The sequence below is a fragment of the Haemaphysalis longicornis genome, unplaced genomic scaffold (assembly GCF_048455015.1).
Source record: "Haemaphysalis longicornis isolate Haplotype H1 unplaced genomic scaffold, Haemaphysalis longicornis Haplotype H1 scaffold_12, whole genome shotgun sequence".
Lineage (NCBI taxonomy): Eukaryota > Metazoa > Arthropoda > Arachnida > Ixodida > Ixodidae > Haemaphysalis > Haemaphysalis longicornis.
In genome coordinates this window covers 28,833,954-28,841,904 of record NW_027526225.1, presented here as the reverse complement: position 1 = coordinate 28,841,904, position 7,951 = coordinate 28,833,954, and the positions used below count along the sequence as shown (strand labels likewise).

Sequence of the window (7,951 nt, the reverse complement as noted above, 5' to 3'; positions counted from 1 at the left end):
TCTTCTAGTGAAGTGGTTGTTCCCGCAAGGCCATGAAAAATTGTAGCGGATTGCAACTACGATTGCCTACGTTGCCCGTTACCGCACCTCAAAGTGGAGAACACAAGCGGAAACCCTCTTTTCTCTGTGGTTGACTGCTGGCGCCTTCGCACGCTATGAGAAACCCGTCTTCGTGCGAGGTGGAGAAAATTGCGGTTCCGCCAGGCTGCATAAAATTCATCGATTTTTGTTGCCCTGGTCACAGATGCGCGAAAGCCTCAAAACAATACGGGGCGCCAGTGTTTGGTGAGCGCCCGCCGGTCCCGGAGGGACGCCCTGACGTCTGCTCCAAAGCGCAGGACAACCACCCCCATCCGGAAGTGACGTCACCGCTGCTCCTTCGCTTCTGCTTCCGGCGGCGCCCTGGCGCCACCTGCAGCGCTCGATGGGAAAGTAGGCCGCTCGCGCCGGCGTTCCCGCGCCAATCTGGCTCGGACCCCGCGTCTGGCGAACGGTGTCGGGCGCGTGCGAGTTTTTAGTTTTCTTTTTAAGTTCCGTTTAACTCCCGAAGCGCCTTCCGGGGCAGTTCTCTCGCGGACCTAGAGTTTCGTTCGTTTTGCCTTAGTACGGCCTCGCGTGTTCAGTGACATTATGTAGCGTTACGGCGTTACGTTCTGCACTTCTGCGATTGTGTTCGTAGCGGGACTTTCGACGGTAGCGCTCATTCAGGTGTTTTCCTAGGAGCTGACTTTTGCGTTCTTAGAGGAAAGTTGTAGTGCCGAAGTGACTGCGCATCCGATGTCGCTTCCATTTGATCTTTGTTGCAGGCCGCATTTCCGAGATGACCGTGCTACGGCAGCCGACGACATCACACCACTACGACAAAGCACCCGTGTTTAGTCCATCGTTTTTCGTCTGCATGTAAGCGCCGTAAGAACACGTCGTTACTTCGTCTCTCCGATCGTCTGCAGCTTTTTTTTGCGTCCTAACAGCAGACGACGCGACGATTGTGTTTGATCGACCCCGTAACTCGTTCCTTACCAGTGACGTCACCACGAGGATTTCGTGCGACAGAGGGAACGGCATTGCCTATCAATCGCTATCCGAACAACTTTAGCTGGAATTCGTGCGGTGCGAACTTCGACGAGTGGCTTCACTGCCAGCGAGGTGATTCCCTGTGTTAGTCGTGGCTGTGTGTGGCTGGTGTGAGTGGCTTGTTTGTTCGTTGTTTTTTTTTCGTCGGCACGTTCGTTAACCACCGACTGGGCCGGCGGACTGTCGAGCGACCTCCAACCACCGAGCCCCGCTCGCATCGACCAGTAAGTGCATTGTTTATTCACGACGCCGCCTTGCGTAACAGAACAGGCGGGAACACAGGAAGAAAAAGTGTTGTCCCGTCATACGTGTTGTGCCGCGCGGCTTTCAGCGGTAATTGCGTGTGTTTGCGTGGCAGTATTTCTCGCGCCGGTGCCAGCGGCCTCGATGACAACAGGCTGTGCCATTGTGCCAAATAGAAAGCGTGGATTGAGATGACCGTCCGGTGGAAGTGGCGCACCTGTAGAAAAGAAAGAAGATACAGCATTTCTCTACGCGTTACGGTACTGTTCTTTCAACACGAAAGTGTTTTATTCCCGGATACACGAAGACTTCGCTGACGCGATATCCGTCACGGAAGTGACGCCAGTACAACGAAGCAAGCGGCCAGTAAAGGGTGCACCCCTGCACACAGGGTCTTCTTGCGGGGAAGCAACCTCTAGTACTAAAAAGTGCGTAATGCTGAGGGTTGTTCGTTTTCTGGTTTTATGCCAGGATACCCCAAGATTTCACTAACGTCATAATTGTAACGAAAATGACGCCAGTGCACCTTTGCCGAAGCGACCCGATAGCAGGATGTCGCTCGCCAAGCACACCCACAAGACAGCCGCCGACCCGCAAATCATGCTCAGCTGCAGATTTTGCTGCAGATTTCATTTTCGTGTTTTATTGATTCCTATGACAGAGGAATCAACCGCAGTTTTTTTTTCTTAACTTTGCTCAAAACTACTAGCAAATTGGCTCGCTGAAAAAAAAAGATTGGGCGAGCAGATACATGATTAAACTTATCACAAGCAGGGGTAAATTAGTTATCCCTATTTAGCAATTTGTTTATCTTTCACCGCCAACCTTTCCGCGTGATGTCGTCCGCGCTGTTTGTATCACCCGTAGCCGCTGTTTTTCTTCTTTTCCTTTGAATACATGCGTGCCCTAAAAAGGCAGTGAGTTCAGTGAAAACTGTCAGTTGTTAGCCAGCGCTGTGGCTGTTTGTAGCCTGCTCCTTGTGTCCCGTAATTTCGCGCTGTTTACCTTATGATTTTTCAAATTGGCTTGCCTGTCGGTCATGTCATGCAAAGTCGCAATTTTACTGCTTCTCTTCGATTGTTCCCAACTACGACGTTTGCCTTTGCTCATGTGGACCGCTGCGGTACTCCTAACGACTTCACGTGCAATTGTGAACAGGTCGCCGCAGGTATTACTGACGCAAGACAGAAAAGTTCAATTCAAAGCAGACTAGATAGCGCGAAACCACTTCAAGCAAACCGTACCTGCGAGGGCCATGAAGACAAAATACAAGTTTGCGTCATTAAAAAGGCGGTCTTGTCGCGATAACAACAATACCAGTTTTATCTCATGCTTCAAACAAAGTTTCCAGATATTAAAAAAACAGATTCAATAGTGGCCACTCCCTTAGTCACTTTGCGGCGATTTTCGTATAACGTAAAAGAATTTTGTTTGTCCAATTAGCAGACGCCGACCGAAGGCACTACAAAAAACTAGACTGCAAGATTCTAGTGCGTCCTCTACCTCCGTTTAATTGTATCACTTGAATGCTAGCGCTTAGTTAACGCACTCACAAATATGCTTTAATGCCAGCCCATACAACGTCACTCCTGTCCATATTACGTCACTAAGGTGCGAGATTTGAAAGTTCTTCAATATTTCTTTCATTGTTTTTGTTAAAGAAGTCTTCCGCGTCTGAAATTAAGCTGAGGGAGTCACCAAAGTGTAGTTCTTTCAACCTGAACAGCGCTCTATTTCGTCTTCATGGCCCCTTGAATCGATGAGTACTCGTGCCGCACGTGGAAAAAACAAAAATATGAAAACGCAATGAGCGAATGCTGAAAATACACTGCATTTGGAAGTCACAGCAAAGTTATTCTCCCCGTTTCCTAGCATCAGTAAAGCAGTTTTTACCTTAATTAGTCAGGCGGGCTGAAATCAGACACGCAGTGTTCCAGCGATTTAACCGCCAACATCTGCAGCCCGCCCACAGAGCATGCGGAATACACAGTTGGTAGAAACATCCTCTCAAAAATGGCCTCATCCGTGTTAATCTACGACCATGTCACTGGTATCACCAGTCGCATCAAAGTATTGCAAGAGAACAGCAATATTCATGTAATTTGTGTGGCGTCGAATGCCCGTTTCTGTTCTATTCCGCCTTGACCAATGCTTTTTTTTTTTTTTTTTGTCTACGCCCGCCTCGTACTTTTGAGTTGCTGATGCGTGAGAAAGACCGGGCGTGGCATTGGTGCACTTGAGCGACCGTGTAATGAAGGCGCCCACTCATGCAAGCCAAAGACAGCATTGACTTCGACTCTTCAACGTGCTTAGTAGACGTTTATTGGGAGGACGATGTTTGTTATTCAGACTCCCGAACCGGCTGTTCTTTAGCAAAGCATGCTCATCTCTAAATACACTTCTGCATAAAACGCAATGCACCAAAATGGTTGATAAATTGCACGTGTAGTAAAGTGCTTGCTTCACCTGAAATAGGCCGTATATACTCATTTCAGACATATACACGGACTACAGCTCATGAAAAGCCGCGTAGCAAGGATCTCGCAATCGGTTGGTTTGGGCAGGCGTTTAAGTTTCTGGAATTCATAGTTGTTCTTTTTTTAAGCTTCGGCTGGGGCTTGTGCTCTTGTATCACACTGCAAGAAAAGTTTATGCATACATTTGGTAAAATTTCAACAATTTTTGCACGAAACCTGTACACGTATTTTCTTCGGCTCGTTCGACCACACAACATACCCAGAAGATTTCGGTACACGTAAAAAAAAATTTTTCTGCTGCATATTCAACCTCTCACATAATTAATTACCTGACATTACTCATTCATTGTATACCTCCGGTGCCTTCTAATGCGTGTAACCCCCGCGGCTATTTTTCCACTTGCATTCCTGACCTTCCGCTGTTTCCGGGTTGAGTGCTTTCCCGCCGACAGCCTCAATCCGCAGCAAAGCACGCTTTACAGGTTGCGACGCTCCGTCGACGATTTGTTGGCACGACTGGGAATGAGATTTAAAAAAAATAGTGGTCTTTATTGGGTTACTTAAACCGAAAACTTTTGGTCTGTCTGTCTGTCTGTCTGTCTGTCTGTCTGTCTGTCTGTCTGTCTGTCTGTCTCTCCCTCGATATAATCACCCGGCCAAGAGATAAGGTAATTTTCTAACCAGGACTTTATGCAGACCAAAACTTTCCAAACTAAGAAATCTGGTGCCATACTTGATACTTGGCAACATTGTTGAGCAAAAAATAAATAAATAAATCTACACGCAAGACATATTTGATTCGAAAGCTCTATACATCATAGATACTAGGAGAGTTTTTTTATTTGAAAATAGATGCGTGCTTGATATTTGTGGCTGCAAAAAATGGCGCGTTGAAAAGGGTGTTTAGAGCAAAAATACAAAAAAAAAGGATCGCGCCTAAACCTATACCTCGTGCCGGCATTCCAAGTCCATCAGTAACAAGATATTCCAATAGGTGGCACGCGAGAAGGGAAACGCGGGAAACCTGAATTCACTCCAGTGAACCTCTATCGTGAAAGGAGTGCGACTGGAGGCAAAGTGCCTGATCGTTGAGCAGGAAAGAGAAGACAGGTGTTTACGTAGCATAGGCGGTCTTTTGAGGACATTTGTGCCGAAGCGAGCAGATTCGCGGCCACTTTTCGTGCATGGCGTCCCCTTGGTCCTGACGTCAGCTGTAGGGCTCTGCGGTCCGCTACACTTCTAATGGTGTGGCCTCAGTGTCCGTGCTCGGCCGCTTTGATGCTCGACTAAAAATTCGTCTTCGCTCATTCGTGCTGCGAGCTCCCGAACCCAATTAAGAGGTACTAGCTTTGTCCCACAAAAATTATCCCCATCAAGGTAACTGTTATTTTCGCACCCTATTTACGAAGTCGAATGACCAGAGCTGCCTATTAAGCGGCCATGAAGAGAAAAATACAGCTTGGATTAATTTGAAAGAACTACGCTTCGCTTAGCTCAACTCCAGACATGAAAGGCGTTTTTAACCGAAGAAAGCAAGAAGTATTAAAATCTTTGAAATTTCGCGCTACAGCGACATGTTATGGGCAGGCGGGACGTAATATGGCCCAGCGCTAAGAACATACTCACCAGTGCGTTTAGGGCATGTTAACATTTCAGTGATGCGATTAAACTGAACTAGAGGCCCCGCTACGATCACCCAGCCGTGTGTCTTAGGGATGGCTTAGGCCGGAGGTCACCAATCGAACAAACAAGACTTTCGACGTCATAGAAATTGAAAAGCGGCCAGAGAGTCGGCACTGCTCCGTATGTTTGCTTTCATATCTACATTGTTTTTTCTAAGTTTGTAGTAAAACTAATATCATCCTCAGTGGGACAAAGCCGCTTTTCAAATGAACCAAACTTGTATTTTGTTTTCGTGGCTCCTCTAAACTGCGCCGGCTTTATCAACGTATCCTTGTCAGCTGTCAGGAAGACCCGTATGAGTAGCCTCTATGGCTGTGCCGCCAAGGACAAGGCAGTCAGCGTCTACGCCCGCATCATCAGCACCGTCATCAACAGTAACGACAGCCTAAATAGGTCCTTTGCAAGACAAAGGCCTCTCCCATTGACCTGTGACTTCTTCTATCCTGAGCTGCTCGAGTCCATTCCCCGCCTTTGAATGTCCTTATTTCGTCCCTCCAAAGAGCAATTAGCCTCACCCTTCTTTTGTACCCGTCTCTCGGTGGCCACTCCTCTACCCTGGTGGTCCAACGGCTGCCACTTTGTCTTACCACGTGGTCTACCCAGCAATCGCATCGCGAAGCAGAAAATAAAAGGTACGTTTGGAGTGTCATCGCTGTCTTGTATCTTTGGACAGGGAGCAACTGGGCTGGTTGGGGCATGTTAAAACGGGATTAAACAGCGCAAACTGACGGGACGCTTAGTAGGAGACACGCGAGCAGCGCTGACTAACTCTGCGTCCCGTTAGTTCGCGCCGTTTTATCCGGCCTTTTATTGTGTATTTCATCGGAAAATAATTTGTGTACACGGCTATTCACAAGTTTGCCGAGGAAACTGCTTGCTCAGAATGTTCAGCAGCTCACGTAATGCCCTGCCGAGTCCCCAGCGTCGTCCTCCCCTTATACCCGCTGCGTCAAAAACTGCCAAAAGCGATATTCCGTTGCGAGATAGGTACAATCCAAGTACTTTAGGTGCGATATAGAACGCTAGTTAAACGTGCTGATACGCCGGGCCATAAACCGACCTATAAGATACCAAACCACACTTATTTAGGAAAAGAGAGTACATAGTAATATTACACATTAACAAATGAGGTTTTGTAGGGCAGTCTTGAATTGGGAAGGTTCTGAGATGGCAGCAGTGGAGGCGGGAAGATGGTTCCAGTCAACGCTGGTTCTTGGAGGTTAGTGGGACAAGAAGGAACACCAACTTTGTTTACATGGTCTATGCGAGATGAAATATATGAAGGCGGAAGCATAAGCTGTTCTCAGGTGAATGATATGGAAAAATATTTTTTGGAAAAGGCAAAGACGATATTTGCGACGTGCCGACAAGTCAGGCAGGCCAAGAACAGATTTCATTGAGGTGACACTGGCATTACGGCTATAGTTTTTTTGAGCGGCCTAAAAGAATGTTTAATTGATAGATAGATAACTGATGTTGGCAAAAACTCCGAACACTGCTGGGGCTCTAACCGAGGTCGTTCGCTTGAAAACCCGTGATTTTGTCCCTAAGGTATACAGGAGCCAAACAGTGGAATTGTTGTAGCAGTTGGTAGAAAAAGAATAGAAATGAGGTTTCCAGGCAAACAGTATATGTCGCCGGGTACGTTCAGGATGCACTGCGCTTGTTTGCACAGGCAAACAGAAGCTCGTCCACCGCAATTAGTCAGTTCCTTCGGTGTTCATGCGTTCATCTTGCCAGCTCGAAGCCATCCACAGATTCTAGAGCATATTTATTCGGCCCAGTGCCTAGCCTAAACCCTCAGCAGAACATCAAGGGGATTTTTCTACCAACGCCTATTTCCTCATATTGCTATTAAAATTCTTCCTAAAGGTTTAGGAATGCTTTGCAGGCTGACAAGAAGTCCGTAGATACGTTTGCTCCGAACTACGGTCACTTTTTCTTTCAAACCGTCTTTATCTTGGGCTGAAGAGAGGTTAGATTTCGTTCAAGGCTTGCAGTAGGAAGAAAACTCGCGCTCCGGGTATCAAGACGTCAGCATACCTTCTTTTTATCTCTTGCGGCCGGGGTCTTTGTTATTTTTTCAGTGATCATTTCCGACCAGGCGGCTGTCGGTCGAAGCCTCGGTTTTACTTCCTTTATGACTGCACGCAAAAACAATGGTACAGCCAAGAAGCGTGGTACGTATGCAAATACTTGGCAGACGTTTGAGCAACGCAATTGAGGAACAGCACAGACAACGTTGTCCGTCGCACTCCCGGGTGGATTACTAGCCGCGGTGGCTCAGTGACTGAGGCAGTGCTGCTGGGCGTAAGTACACTGCGTGTTCTAATTCCGGCTATGGAAGCCGCTTTTCTAATGGAGACGACAAGCGAAAACACCCGTGTGTTCGAGATTTGAGTGGGCGTTAAGGATCTCCAGGGTGTCAAAGTTAATCCGGAGCCCTCCACTACGGCACGCTTTATCGCCTTGTA

At 47.5% G+C, this 7,951-nt stretch overlaps 1 protein-coding gene across 1 annotated transcript in view; it reads left to right on the top strand.

The window, feature by feature from the left end:
- The first annotated feature begins 482 nt into the window (after positions 1–482).
- LOC144162534 (uncharacterized) overlaps positions 483–7,951 on the top strand; it is a 584,817-nt gene continuing 577,348 nt past the window's right edge. Inside the window, exon 1 of the mRNA XM_077693110.1 lies at positions 483–1,298. The gene's annotated coding sequence lies outside the window, so the exon portion shown is untranslated. The remainder of the gene's footprint in view (positions 1,299–7,951) is intronic.